Below are 17,837 nucleotides of genomic sequence, written 5' to 3'. Positions count from 1 at the left end.
CAGTTTCTTTTAACTGATCATTTAACTTAAGGACTAGGTCCATAAGTTCTTCCTCCTTTTGTTTCTCAGTGACTTCTGCAGTTTGAGGATGGTGGAGAGGAGGGATCTTGAGCTGCTTCTTTAGTGTAGCTATATCATCATTCTTCTTTTTAATCAATTGTCCAGCTGCTTTGACATCTTTGGGATCATGTCCCAATTCTATCACCAAGTCTTCTAGAGTTTTTATCCTAGTGTCTTTAGCTTGAGAGGAGGCCTTTTCCAATTGCAACTGTGGAGTGGTATTGTGCAGTGAGTTTTGCAATTGATGTGCTGTGATGGCCTTATTAGTCAATGTAGAATAGACCATTTCACCAGTCTACTTGTGCAGTTCTATTTGGTCAATAGGATGGATATCCTTTGCCAAAACTTCAAAATCAGTCTTTAAATAATCAACCATGGATCTTGGCTGTTGCACAGTTGGCTTGAGGAAGCTCATCTGCATTTTTCCTTCCTTTATGTCAAAAGCTGACATAAGCCTGGTCTGGTTAGTTGGAGCCATTTTGAGGTAGTGAGCATAGGTTTGAGCTTTCAGTTTCTCATTCATTGCTTTAATTTCTTTGTACTTTCCTTTAATGTCCAGACTCTGTTCAGAGGGAGCTCTAAAAGAAGATACCTCTGTGCTCTGTTGCCTTTCCAATGCTTGTATCTGTGAGACAGATGGTGTGCCTCCTATTGGAATGGTTGGCATGCTGTCACTCCTTTCGGCTGTTGAGTTGCTTGCTGTTTCCTCACTATACTCCTCCTTTGCGTATGGGTTTAACCTTTGTCTTCTAACAAAAGTTTGATCAATAGGCATATTAGAATGAGTGGCTTCATCTCGGCTTCTCTTTAAATTTTTCTCCTCATTTAGAGGAGTATGCAAAACATGAGGTTTGCTCATGATTTGTTCAGGTTGAGCAAGCTCCTCTGAGATTTCAGGTTGCTCTGACTCTTCTTGTTGTTTTGAATCTTCTGCTTGTTCTGAGGTTCCTTGTTGCTCTGATGGCTATGTGCTGTGTTCCTGTGACTGCTTTCGTGATGAAGTTTCTCCAAACACCTGTACAAACGAATCTTCATCAAACCTTCTTTCTAAGTCCACCATTACATTGTCAACTTCAACTTGTGTGCTATCTTGATCTATCAGAGTGCCTTCCACCCATTCTGATTGATTGGCATATTGTTCAATTTCTGGGATCCTATGGTGGATATAAGGAGATAGCTTATGTTTCTGCCTTCTGTTACAAATGAATCCATGGGGGTCATAGGCCCATATGAAACTTTGTTTTAACTTCAATCTTTGGAGGATTTCATTTGCCTCCTTTCCTGCTTCTCTGTTATTGCAAATAAATGGGCCTAGATGATCCTTTATTCTTAGCTGGGCCTTCTTCTTGGTTTTGACAAAGTGAATCTCATCAGAATTGATCATTTGCCTATAGTACTCCAGAGCAAATAATCGCATGGGGAGATATCTAGGTAACTTGTAAGGAGGAAGCTCACACCCATAAATTCTGATTTCAGTATGGTTTTGGTATAAGTACCAATCTCCTCCTTTGTATTGTTTGGACAGCTGGAGAACCCTCTTAATGTCTGCACTAATTCTAGGAGGGGGACTTCCTAATACCATTGTAGTCATTGGAGGTACAAATAGGTCAATAAAATCTGTGTATGGATGGTGAGAATAACAAGACCTGTGGAATAGAGTAGTCCAGAAGATGACAAATCTAGGATTCCCTCTAGTATCAAGCTTTTGGACAGAGAAGGGAAACTTATCAGTTTGGTAGTAGAGAAACAAATGATACAGGACTGATGAATACTTGAATACCCTCTCATTTTCAAGTCTCATAAACTGATCATGCATTTTATCTGTGATGAATTTTGCATAATCAAACTTGACTGCAGGAGGTTGACCGGGGGTAAAAACAGACATGCTTGCTAAAATAGTCTCATCTACATATTCATTAGTGGTAGAACCTAAAATGCATTATAACATTGTTGTGATGTCTCTGCCTAGATCAGAAAAGAAGGCTGACATGTAAGGAGGAGGATCCTTTGGTATGTGCTTTTCTTTAGAAATGAAAGTCTGGAGGATTTGAGTACTTCTGGAACTAGACAGCTTGGAGAATATTTCAAGCAAATCAGCAATGGATAGGGGGGTGAGGTCTTGACCAGGCTGCAACTGTAACATCTCGTTTATGGACTCAGCTATAATGGTGAATAGTATTTTCTAGTCTAGGGACATTACAGTTTTCATAATAGGGTCATAATTTGCATGGAAGTAATGAATAATTTCCAGGAAGACATGAACACTGGGGAATTGATACTTGGGTAGGTTTGATTCCCAGAGACCTATCTTATCTGCATGGTTCAAGTAGATATCTCGGTATTTCCAATGCAATTTCAAACGGGTTTTGTCAAAGGTGGGGTCTTTTATCTGGAAATCTTTGTCAGCCAGGGGAATATGGTCTAAATATCTGTGGGGAGTGGTTACTGGCATGACATTTAAGGCGACTAGGATGTCCATCCTTGGTTCTTGTGGATTCAAGGATGAGGGGTAGAGAATTTTTAGGGAATTATGGAAAAATGGGTCATCTCAAAGAGTGTCAAGACTGTCAAACAACTTAATTTCACTAAATCACTTAATTTTTACAGCAATTTAGTTCAGGTTCAGTATGGAAAACAGGGTTTCTCAGTTGAAATGGGGTAAATACCTAGTTATGGTTGCGTGGAGGGAAAAATGGCTCTGGTGCACTGTTTGCATGGAGCACACGGGTCTGCAATGGCAATCTGGAGTTCAGCGGCTTCTGGAGGTTGACGGTTGGAAGCAGGGTGATGGCTCGAACGTACTCTTAGTGTGCATGGAGAACATAAGGTTCTTTTCTTGGTAAAACAAAAATAATGGGTACTTTTGGGTTTATTGGCAAAGTCAATGCTTTTGGCGCGTATAATGGAAAAGTGACATTTGGCACTAGAAAGTGACAGTGGGCACTAATTGATGGAAGTGATGGTTTGTTGTTTAGCAAAGGTGGTAAGCGGAGGCGGTAAGTGGAATCTATCACACCACTTATGAGGGTATGGCGGTATTGGGAGAGGTCCGCCTAATGCCATTCGTCGGGCGACACATAGCTGCAGGGTGAACAGTAAAATCACTCACATCGGGCGGGTAAAGTTCGACATCAGAGGCCGCTCGATATGAGCGTCAGCCATTAGATCTGAAGGGGTCAGATCGTACGATGGTCGGGGAAGGGACTTGATCGGGATTTAATGGAGGGGGCCGATGAGATAATAACTGCGGATTAGGGTGATTAATGACGTCGGGGACGATGTGATTGGAGGAAGGCTCTTAATTAATCACAGGTTGATTAATTAATTCATTTTTAATGCAGTGGAGGGTTATAGGTCTTAATTGATTGCAGATAGATTAATTAATCTATCTAATTATTTCATTATTAAGGTTTATATTTCAAACCGGGGCGGGATATTAATATAAGGGATTTTAATAATATATACGGGGACGGGGTGTATTTTCCGGGAGTTAACTATAATAAATTAATGTTAATATGAAATGGAAATGTAGATAAGAATGCGCTAAGTAAAATGTTTCGAAATATATTCACACTTTCGTATTTAAACATTATAAGTTAGGCTTAGGTGCATTTTGTGGGTTTTTTTTGAGGAGTTTTATATGAGGATAATTATTTTTCCTAAGCAAATAGTGATTTTACTCTAGGAAAAGGGGTTTTTTGGGGGAAATGAGTGAATGATGAAGGGGGTTAATGTTGATGTGGGGTTTTAGCACTTTAGACCTTATAAGTCATTAGGCTGAGGGTCCAGTCCCTCCAGAAGTCAGAGAAATGCTCTGAGCCCCTTTAACTTTAAGGCTTTGGGCACTTTGACTGTTACTTGTGGGAAATTAGTGAAATACGGGTAAAATGAATGAGGAAATCAAACACTTGACTTTGTGTAGATGTTTCCTTGTTATCCATACTTTTAAAACCACATGATGATGAAAGTAAATGATATGAGTTTTAACTATTCATCATGCACAATTCTGCAACCACTCCTCTACTTACCCATCTACACATCCTACCATTTTTCTACTCTTTATTAGGGTGCAATTAAACTTGCAAACCCTTATCAATTTTTTCTTTTATTTTACAATGGAAATATATCTAAGTTTAACCTTATTACATCCAAGGGCTCAGATTAAACAGTTGAGCTTCTTTTATTCATTCTACCTAATCTAATTATCTGCCAAGATTACACTGTTTGGTCAGATTTTATTCTCTATTTATAGACATGGAAATTGAAAACATGAAATAGCCAAGTTTACACTATTTGACCATTCATGGATTGTGGCATAAGTGACAAGCTGCACACAACCTTTTATTTTTTATCAAAGTAAATAGTAGTGGCATTTGGACTTGCACACTTTCATGGTCTTCTTTTTCTTGGGGTTTATTTTTCATCTTTTTTGACCTTTTCTTTTTATTCTTTTTATCCTTTGATTTTATTTTAGGATATAACCTCTTTACATTTTTTTTTTGAATATGGAAAACATTTGCAAAAAGCAAAGGTATGTACATATTACAGAGATAAACTAAGTCAATCATAATTTATGACACCTATTGGTATAGGAACATAACATATCACATCGAGCATCAGCAACAAGTTCTCCAACTCTTAAAGGATAACCTCACCTTGGCACATAATAGAATGAAACAGCAGGTAGATCAACATCGAAGTGAAAAAAGTTTTGATGTAGGTGATTGGGTATTCCGGCTACAACCATATAAAAAAATGTCCCTCAAGCAAGCTAAGAAGGATAATAAATTATCACAAAAGTTTTATGGTCCATACAAGGTGTTGCAAAAGATAGGTATTATGACATACAAATTGGAGCTTCCTGTAGCTTCCCGAGTGCACTCAGTTTTCCATGTTTCATGCTTAAAGAAGGTTATAGGTGATAAGCTTCCAGTTCAAACAATATTGCTAGAACTTGATGAGGAAGAAAAAATCATATTGGAACCTGAAGCAGTCAAAGAAACAAGAACTCGACAGCTACGAAATCGATCAATTTCAGAGCATCTGATTAAGTGGAAGAACTTACCCATTGAAGATTCCACATGGGAGGATGAAAATTTTAAACAGAAGCATCGAGGACTACTCAAGCGTTGAAGACAACACTTTTTTGAAGGAGAGGGGCATGTTAGGTATAATACTAGTGATTCCCCCATTACCATTGTCGTTGTATCCCTTATTGTTATTGTTGTGGCCCTATTGTCCCCATATTGTTATTATTGTGCCCCATAGAATCCCTCTTTTGTTATTTTTGTGCCTTTATATTATTATTGTTAGGTTGGCTTGGTTATATTGTGACCCCTTAGACTCCTATATATAGAAATGAGGTTTTTTCATTTGAATCATCTAAGAATTGTTCATTTGGGTAATGTAAAGGAGGTTTCCCCCTCGAAGAGGATTATTTCTAAGGTGTTCATCTATATTTTCTATCTTTTTGTGCGCTGGTTTCTTAACACCAACAAATATGTCGCTTTTGATTAAGGAGTAATGGTCTTGGGTGATAATGAATTTAGCATAAAACCTTTGCCATGTAAATCAAGGGTATAACTCAAATGATGGTGATAACCAAAGGATTAATTGATTGAATTAACAAATGGGACACCACCGGTCCCATTATCAGATCTCAATATGGGTATTTGTTAATTGAAATTAGCACTCCCTTGCTTCGAAACTGATTAGCTAATGCTGAAGGATGGGATCAGGCCTCCACCTGGATCACTCATGTAATGCATAACATGTCAAAGGACAGATGGAGGATACTTTTCACTGCTAGAAAATTCGCCTGAACATGCAAAAATCTCATCACCTTATTTGATTTGCAACTCGCATGCTAGCGATCTCTGATTACCTTGGAGATTGTTTCTAGTTATAGAGTGAATAAATTGGTGATGGATATTTTTGTCCGACCATCATATGCAATTCTGATCAGCATTAAAGGCATGGAAGGAAGTCGAGAATTGATGAATTCAACTTAGTATGGATATAAAGAGTGGTGATCAGCTAGTCTTGCCAGTGTTAAATTGATAGACAAGTTTTTAGATTGCTAGGGAAAAGAGAAGGTTTGGAGTATATATTTCTCAATGGATAGTCAAACTAGTATCAATGCAGAGGAAAATAATGTCCATGTAGCATGGATGGTAGTGTATACGGAGCTTTTTATCTCTAGTCATGGGGAAATATAGTAGTCAGAGTCCTGTGCCCATTTTTGGATCCTCTCTCATAATTTTAATTCATTGGATGTTAAATTAGAGAAATTGCAATTAATGGTGGAAATGTTGAGTTTTATAATGGATAAGTCAGTTCTAGTGGCGATAGAAAGGGGAATTGTGGTCAACAGTGGCGAATCTAAATAATTCAAGGAGCACAATGATCTGAAAGGGAAAATTAGTTTTGTTGTGCTAAAATCCTCTTCAGTATATGTAAAAGTGCTTAAGGATTCATGAGGTTAATTGAAAGTTTATCATGAGTTTTTGAGTTTTTTTTTTATGTAAATTTCATGTACAAAATAACATAAAAAAATTATTGAACAACAACATACAACAGACAAAAGCATCACCAAAACAGTGTCATAACAACACATGATGAAGGAGTTCACCCTGCCTGGGCTACATCTCCTTGGTCTAGCTTCCAATGGCTTGGCCCTCTCTATTATGCTCAAAAGTGTGAATACATCAGTTTACAATGCTCAAACAACTCTAAAACCTACTCCAATGGCTCCAGAATGCCCAAAAATTCCTGTCTAGCCTCTTCCTGCTCCTGAATTGGTAAAAAACTAAAGAAGTTATGGCTTCCCCTAGCTCTTGAACTATTCGCTCTACAAATTCCCCCAAATCTGGCACCTATCCTACATTATCACCCCAATCTTTGCTAACGGAGCAACAAATTGGCGCAAATTGTGGAACGTATAATTTTGCGGTTGACGCCTTAAGTATGAAAATTTGGGTCACGTGGGGGGCCACGTGCCTGAGGGCCAGGGCTAACCATCACCCCCGTCTGCCGGGCCCCCAAATATTCTGCGTTCACGGTTCCAGCCTTGGGTCATATGGGTAGTTTTTTGGGGGGCCCAGGGCTAAGCCCTGGCCCCTTACACCCATTACTCTGTCGAATATAACATAAAAAATGTGTTTTTTTATATCGTTAATAAGAAACATCATGTGGTTCAATGGTTAGAGCCTGATGCTTGTGGAATGAAGGTTGTAAGTTTGACTCCCGTTGAGTTTATTTGGACTTCTAAACAAAATTTTAATGCCCCCACATGCTGCCACGTGGCAACCTTTAGTTGGGCCACGTGGCAACCTGTGGTTGGCCACCAACCCATCAACCAAAATGTGACACATCAACGCCAGTGAACCAAATAATATCGTAACAATTGGTGCCACCTGATTGGCCGAAGGACCCAATTATATGCACAGTGACCTTACCAAGTAGGCATGCCCAGTCAGTGCCACATCAATAGTACGAACTGCTAATTGGGTTGCTTGCATTTTTTTATTATAAAAAATTGCCTATTTGGAAAAGCGAACAAAACATGTTTCTGGGAGTATACATAGTCCGTTTCGCGCGAAACGAGTTGCACTGGATTCAAAACGACAAGCACTATGTGGTTGTTCAAGTTCCACATTGATCCGACAGCTTTGAATTTTGAGCAAATTTTTGAGCACCTGATCACATAGGGAGGAAACTTCAGGCTCGCAAGAATCAGTTGTCGAAGAAGGGGACACAGGTTCGTGTGCACCATCTTTTCAGAACAATCTTGAACATTCCATATTTGATGTAATGACTGCTCCCGAGGATAACACTAAAGGATAGTTTTGCATGTTTAAGTTACCATGTTTTGCAGATATACAAAAATATTAGGTGTCTTTTGGAAGTTGTATAAGGATAGTTTGCTTAGAATAGTTGAATATGGACAAGGTGTAAATCAAATCAACCCATTTTGGAACTTTTGGATCTTTTTAAATGTTTTAGTAGACGCTATTGATGATGATGTACAAGGTGTTGGCCTTCAAACCAGGAAATTTTAATACAAATTCATAGCCATTTCTTAAAAAAAAGAATAATTCAAATTTAGTGGATACGAGTTTCATGAGATTTCGAATCATTTTAGGCCAATTAATTTTTTGAGTGCCACTGTTTGGAATGTTTATAATGTACAAATTGTGAACATAAGTTGTCTATTTTGTAGAGCTATTTCCTCTTAACTATGATAGCTATGAAGACATGTTGAGGGCCACAATTGTCTGCCTGAACATTGGGGGATAACCACCTGGTCTGGACCTTAAAGCAACTCCTTTTCCGTTTGGAGTAGTGGCTCCGACTGATTTAACTAGGTCCAGTTACCTTCTCCCTATCGCTATTGGTTTATGATGTATCTTTAACTACCAATAGACATGGATATCAAATCACTTCTTCTTGTTGATCAGGGAAGAGAATGACCCTTAAGCTGATTTGGGTTCAGCCAAGCCACAACTAATGTTTTGCCTCTTTGAGAAGAGGAATTAAAAGAATGTATAACTTAATCTAAATGCAAACTTATTCTAAAATGCAAGAAAAATGAACTATCTTAATCCTATCTCAATTAGGCAGATATAGATCTAACCCAACTAAGAGCAAGATAATTAAATGATAAGGATTTAAATATGTTTGGTTTTTAGTTAATATCAAGCTAACGAACTAGTTCAATTAACTGACATTTGTAAATACCGAAGCACATCCTATTGAGACCTCTTAACTGAAATAATAAACCAACAACATTTCGGGAAGTAATTCACAAAAATGATATTGATTATCAAATCAATAAATCCAATTATTAAACAATAATATGCAGAAATAGTTCACAGCACATCACTATTTAATAAATCAGTTTTATAAGACAGATTCCTGAGTAAATAGTTACTCAGAAATCAGAATTTAATCCATAAGAACAGAGATACCTAATAACAATATTGAGACAAATTACCCATATTGACAAAAGTGCACAAACATGAATAAAACGAGATATTCTTGTTATCATAAAAATGAAACTGATATTTCAAATAGTAGTATTAGAAATACCAATTTATTGCATCCATTTTTCTGACCTTGGTCTCCAACAGTCTTTTACATTGCTTGAACTTTTGCTTTCAAAACTAGAGCCACAATAGTGCAAACTCTGCCCTTCATACATAATTCAAGATACAAAGGAAAAATCCTCAGTAATCCTTAGATCTGAGATTTTCTCTCCTCCCTCCTACAAATTTAAATTCTTATTACAGAAGCGCTTTTAGAAGTCCAAAATTGCAGAGGAGAGCAACCCCTTATTACATTCTGCAATCTATTATTTATAATATTTGCAAAGGAATTCTTGAGAGGAAAGTTTGTTGAAGAAAAAATCTGCCCAATCTAATTTTATTTGCTCAAAATTCCAATTTTTAATTGTTGGAGCCTTCTCATTGATTGAGATATTTTTCTCCATATCTCCTCTACCATTTTCCTACAAAAAGAAATCAAAATAAATTAAGATACAACAATAAAATCAAAATATCATTTCTGGCATTAAAACAAATCCAATCAAATTTCATTTAAATAAATAATTGAAAATAAAATATAATCTCTCTATTGATGCTTGGGATGGTTTAATTGGCCAAGGATATCATTGACGAATGGATTTGCATTCAGAAGAGGCTTGGACAAATGAAAATGCAGAAAATAAAACTCAAAAAATTGATTTTGTTGAAAAATTCGGAGCTTGATTTTCTACTTAATTTTCAACCCAATAAATGACACAATCTGTTAGTGATACCTCCTTAGAAATGTTCTCCTTGATTTTATCTTTCCAATGAGTTGTCTTCGGCTTCATTTGGCCAAGTAAAACTCAATCTATGAGCTTCCAAAATTGATGGGTCAAATCTGACATAAATCTGAAAATTCTGTTACTTGGCTAAAAATCAGAATTTTAATCAAAAACTTAAGCATAAATTAGACTCTAATTATCTGATAATTAATTCTAATTCAATTGTTAATCATAAACTATTCTAATTATTTAATAAACTGTGATTAATTAATCTAACAAACTAATATAATTAACTATTTATAAACTAATTAATCTAAATAGTAATTAAATTTTATATATTAATTAATTAATTTAATTTAAAATTTAATATATTAAATTTTAATTAACTATTTTAATATTTAAACTATCCTACCACTCCTACTTTACTCATACGTATGAGTGATAGTTTAAAACATAAAAACCCTAAATCGAATTACAAAAGTGTTATGAGATTTTGAATGCTCCTTTGACTTTTCTATGATCGGAATCGAGAGATTGGGAGGATTGTTAAACTTGTTATGTTGGAAAGCTCCGATGCGATCTTTCTATCGTGTAATTAAAGTTTATAACAGAGGTTGGTTAATGCGACATGTTTTGTTTTTGAATTTTTTAAATCGGGAGATTGGGAGGATGGAGTTGTCAAGGTTTTTTAAAAATTTGTTGTGATTGAAAAACTCCGATGCGATTTTACTATTGCATAATATATTTTTATTTTATATATATTATTTTATTTTTTGGTTTTATTTTTTTAATGCAATTTTTTAATTAAGTTATGAAATTATTTAAACTACAGCTACTTTAAAATAAAAAAAAATAAAAAAACTACAGCCACTTTGTCATTTTTATTTTTCGAGATTAGTAATTTTTTTTGAAAATAGAAAATTGGAATAAATTACTGAAATCCTGATGCTCCATAATTTCACTGTATAAGTAAAAAAATGAAAAATGTTAATAATAACTAACGAGGGGTTAATATTTAAAATAAATGCATCATTGAACTAATTTATTTACAAAAATAGAATATTGTACATTTTACACATTTTTAACGCAGACAACATAAATGATTAGACTTCAAAGGAATGCCATTTACAAATCAGTTGACCAAATGAGGCGTAACAAGTATCAAGGGAAGCTTATAAAAAATCGATTTTAACAAAGCAATCAAAACAAGAATCCAAAGAAAATGAAAAATTAACAAAAACGTAGGATAATCAACTAAACAAAAATCCTAAAAAGTGCTTAGCTAAATTTTTTATAGAAAGGGTCCTCATTATTTGAGGTGAACAAGTCAAAAATGGGGGGGTTGTGTTTTACCACAACAATGGCGACACACGGGAGAAGAACCAATTATCTTTGTTTGATATGAATGAGATTTTCCCAAAATTCAAGTAAAAGTAATTAAAGAAGAGAGAATTATGTTTGAAATGTTTGACTAGGTTCATTAATCTGAATAAAAACAAAAATCATCTAACAGTAATTTTTCTTAAAATTCCTCATAAATTAAAATATTTCAAAACTCTATATCAGTCCTTAATTAGTTGTAGAGATAAAGCAGGGATCACTTTACAGCTTAGCTTTTAAAATATACTCATTTATCACAGGTAGAGCCACTGCTGCCAACGAACATCTATAGTATCGACAGGGTTACCTTTTAATCATGAATGATTCAGAATCCCATCTAATTAAGAATTATTGACCTAGAGATAAATCCATTTATATATGTTTTTTTTTTTTTTTTTATTAGTTCTTAAAAGCCATTGTCCTGGTTTGGTAGCCAGATAGTTGACAATGCCATTCGCTAGTTATAATTGGACTGAACAAGCTGGCTCGTGATGAGACCCCTTGTCTTATAATTGTTTGCAATCATAAACCATTACCCTGGTTTGTTTAGCAGTATTGGTAATGTCAGCTTATTTTTCCCCTATAATCATGGTAAGCAGGCTCATGATGAGACCTCTTATCTTTTAAGCTTTAAATATATTTTTGGATTACACTATAGAAAAATAAGATTTTTTTGGATAGGGAGAATCATTGACTCCTTAAGAGTTAAGAATGACAATTTCAGAGTTAAAGGTGCTTTGCTGTAAAGTGTCTTTACTTGGTTAAAAATAACTTTTATTGACTGATAATAGAACTTTGAAAGATCTTAATAAACCATTGAAATCTAAAAATGATTACAGTTTTGATGAAAAAAAAATTTCTCAGATTTTATGATACTTTGTCAACTTCTCTTGTTTTGTACTCTCTTCCTTAAGTATGTCTACCTTTATAACAAGAAAAACAAATTTTATTAAGAGATTTAAGAAAAAGATAATAGGTGACTATTAACAATTTTTTCCTATGTATGCCGACCATTGTTAGGTAATAAGAAGGTTTTCCATATAAATCATGGCAAAGTCACCAAAATCAAAACTGAAAACCAAAGGAAAAGAATTCTTAAGCCAAAGTGAGAAAAGAAATCAGAAACAAAAATAAAAATGAAGAAATTTTAAAAATGGAAAGAAAAATCCAAGTTTTGAAAGATACCAATGTCTCAACAAAATGAGGTAAAGGAAAATAATCATGTAATCATTCCTTCTTATGTCGAGATTTAGAAAAATCATACCTTGCAGGGTTGTAAATGTTTTAGGCTTTAGATAGCAGTGATGATAAAATTCAGCCACAATGAAAAATTTCTGTCTAATGTCAATCTTCTTGTTTCAAAGCATCATCTTAATCGTTTTTTAAAAAAGGAATGCTTAAAGAAACAGATTAAAGGTTCAGAAACTTCCTAGTGTAGCTGTTTCAATGAAGATTATCGTTGCTTTTTGAAATAAAACCAGGAGAAGAGTATAGGACTTCGAAAATATGATCTAGCGGAGGATTGGAAGCTTTTATGAAGAGCTGCAAAACAGATTTTTATATCAGCATAATTTAAAAACAAAAATGAAACTAAAGTAACGAAATGGAAATTAATGAAAGTGGGTATATGAATCTTACCATTGGATAATTGCTTTTGATCTTACCTGAAAGGTATCAGTTTCTCCAAACTAGCTGACTTCTTATTTTAATTAACATTAAAAACATGAAGAAGTCAAACTAACCAAAATCCTATATCCCAAAATCATTATTTTTTTTTTTAAATTAAAGCAAGTAGAAAATGTAAAAAGGGAATGCTTTATGTTCAAGAGAATCGAAATTAAAACAAATGCATCAGAAATGAGAATGAGAATTTGCAGTAATGAATGTTTCTCAAAATATTATAAGTTTCGTATAAACTCCATGATTTTTATAAATTGTCTAGAATTAAGACCAAATCCAAGATAATGAAATTTAAATATGAAGATAGAAAGGTCTTGAATTTCTTATTAAATTATGGAATTATATATTTAAAACTGAAATGTATGAGAAATCGAAATGATTTGAATATGCTGCAAATTTGTCATCAATCGCTTTCTTACCATAATGGTTACCCAAGATTGCTTTAAATTAACACAATGCCTTATCGGATGATTCGCATTGCATGTAGAGGCATGCGTTGGAGTTTATCGCATCGGGGGTTGCAATAGCAAATTGCCGATATGAGATCATGTGAAAAGAATATGTGTGATGAGATGGAGTGATCACACCATTGAAGAAATATTATATTGAGGATCGGGGAATAGCCACATTGTGCTTTGCACATTGCACATCGCACATTGCCGATTCGGAATTGTGATGCGAGCATAAATAAAAATGCGATGAAGCGATTGCGATATCGGCATATCGAGATATTAGAAAGTAGTCATGTCGGAAATGCCAATATGATTCTTGCGATAGCGAGAATGCGATGGATGACGTGGCTCTCGGCGATTGGAAAACTTTAAGTACAAGATGTAATACAATATGATTCTTGCGATGCCGATATGCGATGAATGACGGGGCTCTTAGGTGGGACCGGATTTGGACCTCAAAAGAAATTGGCGATCGACAAAATTGAATAACCGATGTAACATTCTTGATACACCGATATGAAATGAAAATGGACCCGATGAATTTATTATGAGAATTTAATATTATATTGGATTCGAAACATCGGTATTTTTTTTTAAAATTATGCCTCTATCATTATTGCAATTGAACGGACGCGATATTTCTTATGAACTTGATTTAAATTTCATATCGGGTCTAGAATTATGTGTACATCACAATATTGGTAAGTCGATTATCGAAGATCAGTGATTCAAGATAACTGAAAATATATTCAACTGAAAAACTCTTATATGTGAAACACGATATGGCATTTTATGAGAAACTGAATGAGGTAACACATCAGAGGTCTTGTATCAGCGATTTTTTATCGGTAAACACTAAGAGTCGCTTCCGATGGGATATTGCAAATATATATCCACTGTAGTATCAACAATATGAAAATCAAGTTGAAACGTTTCAGACATGAATCTTGCGATACTGTTTTAAATTTCAATTGATTTTTCTAATGAATAAAAGAAAAGTTAAAGAATGCTCAAATTCTAATGAATCACAAAATAAAATTTCCCTGAACTTGTTGTAAATTTGAAATGGGTTTGCTGCTTACTTCAAGTTTTGAAAACAAATGAAAATCTGCAAATAAAATATAACAAGAATAAAAAAATAAATTAAGGAAAAGAGAAACTAATAATAGATGAAAATGAACATATAAATACATATCTGGAAGAGAATTGTCTGCGGATTTTACCTCATGAATTTTTCAATTCTTTCTTCGATTTATCAAAATTTTGACTTTGTTAAAACTCATCTCATTATTTATTCTAAATTAGAGTTTGCAATCAATCTGAATAAAATCTGTTTATTCATGTTCAGAAACTCTGAAATTCATAAAATTCACCAAAAATAATATGAAAATATGTTTCCCTTTGAATTGCAACAACAATTTATTACCTCTACTCATTTTGAATTAACTTGAGAAAAATCTGTATTGTTATAGTGACTGTTCAATAATGCCTTTAGTAAATAAATATGATGCGTATTGTAGCATCAGATAATAAACTAAAGATCGGAATGGGATAAAGCCACTAATTGTGGAAAAATATCAAAACAGATTTCAATGTGTGCACGCAACAAAATGGACACCCTTTAGATCATTTTAACAAATTTCGAAGAAGATAATATGAACTTCATGTGATTACCGCGAAAGGTTAGACTGACTAATAATGATTGAATTGGAATTAAGCTTATAATAGACAGTCATACATTTCATGGGATAATGAGATCATGAAGCTTTATATCATCGAAATCTTTAACAAATAAATTTCAGAAGAAAATATTATAAGGACATCTCGAAATGGAGAAAATTGGCTTTGAGGTAATTGGTGCCAAGTGCAACCTCAATTGAATTTAGTCAAGACATTATTCAAAATAGGCAGAGTAGAGGTATTGCTGCAAGAAATTTTGATTTAAAAATGGGAAGCAAGAATTAAAAAGTTCTGATGAGGAGAAAATGTTTCACTGAACATGCATGAGAAGGGCTGATTGCTTTGCTTTATTTATATCTGTAGAATTGTTGAAAATAAATTAACTATATTAATTCTACTCCTATTCTAACCATATACATGAAAATGACTAAGTATAGTCATATTTCCAGTGTAACCATTCTCTCATTTTAATTCCTGTATGAATGTAAAGTTCAAATGTTAGCAATAAAAATACAAATATAATTAAACTAAAAAAATTAAATCTGTAAGTAGAATGCACAATTATTGTTAGCAACTTAATTAGAATCACCTTCTTTTGAAATGTCTTTTCCAACTGAATTCCAACTGGATCATAAAAATCTGGATGGGTTTCCATTAAGGATTGGGAAATGCTCAAAAAAGGAGATGACAAACCAGATTATGGATATGAGCTTTTAAATTCAAAGGCCCAAAGAAAATTGTTAGTGTTATGTGTAAGTGTTAAATTGTTAACAATATTCCATGAAGGAAAATTTTCCAAATATTTTTCAAGTGAATTAATGCAAAATGGATGGAAATCTGTTAGATATAATGAAAGATTATTAATTGAATTGAATTGCTGGCCATATTGTAAAAATACATTCTCTTGTTGACATTGCCTTTGAGAAGATAGAAGCTTTTGATAAGAAATGAACATCGATTGAAATTGAAATATTAATAGCTTTTGATGTTCATGATTATAATATGAAACTTCTATTTTCCAATCGGGCAATGCATTAATTGAGTGTTCACTATTAAAGTGCTCAATATGCCAGCGTAAAGTGTCAAAAAATGTATCAGAAATAAAATCAGAAAATAAATCTAAATTGGAACAAAATAAGTTTAAAAGAAAAAATAAAATGAAATTACTATTGGTACAACTATTGTTATAGCACAATTGAGATTGTTTTGAAATAATTTTTTTCACAAGAATTAGCCAAAATAATGGAATTTGAATAATTGCCAATTTCAACTTGTGAATTAGAAAGAGAATTATGATTATGAGTAGGAATGAGAGCTTGATTATAATATGAATCATAAATTGAAATGTTTTCTCGAATAGTGAAATCATGAAGATATTTTTCTGCTTTAGAATGAGGATTGGTTGGAATAATTTCTAAATTTAAACGTTCCTCATTCTCAGATGTTATTTGAGTTTCCTCACAAGGATAGAAATCAATATCATCAATATCAGAGTAATTATCATAAATGACTTCACAATATTCTCTGGAATTTCCTTTGATCATATCCAATATATCAAAACAAGGAGGAATAAAAATTTCATGTTCATTAATGGCAAAAGAATGATAAATAATTATTTCTCTATCTTGATAAAAATTTATTTGTAATTCATTTAAATTATTATCTTTATTTTCTGAAATATCATTTATACCAAGAGGGGAAAATTTTCCATCATTAAAAATATCAAGATAAAGGGAAAAATGTGAATCTGAAACAACGCATTTAAAACTGTCTCTATTTGAGAACTCTTGTGCGTTCTGTTCACTATAAATTTCAGATTTTAGATCACTCATGCTTTCTTGAAGAAGACTGCTTTGTTGCTTTGATTTCAACATTTGTTCATCATGGAAAAATTCAGAAATTTGTACAGCAGTTTGCATGCTATTATTTAATTTGATTGCTGCTTGTACTTGTTGATTTGTAATTTGATTTTCTGAATTTAATACAAAGTAATTTTCAGATTTCAAGGCAGTTCTTTCTCCAACATTGCTGTTGTTGTCTTCTTGCATTTGAATAAAAATATTTTCCAAGCTTTGTGAAACCACTTCATCACAATTTATTAGGACATCCATATTGGAATTCTCATTTATGGTGGAAGGGGAAGGAACAAAACTTGAACTAATTTCATATGGATTGGGAATGGGGGGAAGAGAACAAATATATTCAAACCAATCTAGTGATTCTTCTTCTGTAGGTTTATCTTCATTTTTGAATCTTAAACAATTCAAATGAAATTGAATATCAAAATCAATAACAGACTCATTTTCAAACCTTCGTAGATATTCAATTTCATTACATACCTGTTCATCATCATAGTCATCAAATTTACAAATGAAAATTGTAACAAATTGATCCCAAATATGGATTGAGGCAACCAGAAGAGTCCTACACCAGTTTCTAGCTTTTGCTGCAAATGTGAGAGTAAAAATTCTGCATAAAATGCCTTCATCAATTCCTTGAAAATCATATTTTAAAACTTTTTGAATAAATTGAAAGACATGATTAAAAGCAGAATAATTTCTCTCACCATTAAATTTTACCTGAGACAAGAGTCTTACCACTTCGGGTGGAGTATTGGAAGATGCACGTCCATGGATACAACTCCAAATTGGAAGTTTAAGAGGAGCCATCATGATTTAAATAAAATGTTAAAATTGAAAAGACTCCAATAGACAACAAGTTTCAGGCCCTCCTTCTAGCGCCAAAAATGTTGAGGGCCAAAAATGTCTGCCTCAACA

Source organism: Pinus tabuliformis, chromosome 7, assembly GCF_031772625.1.
Source record: "Pinus tabuliformis cultivar Carrire ecotype Pingquan chromosome 7, CPIR1, whole genome shotgun sequence".
Taxonomy (NCBI): Eukaryota; Viridiplantae; Streptophyta; class Pinopsida; order Pinales; family Pinaceae; genus Pinus; species Pinus tabuliformis.
Note: the sequence above shows the minus strand (reverse complement) of the source record.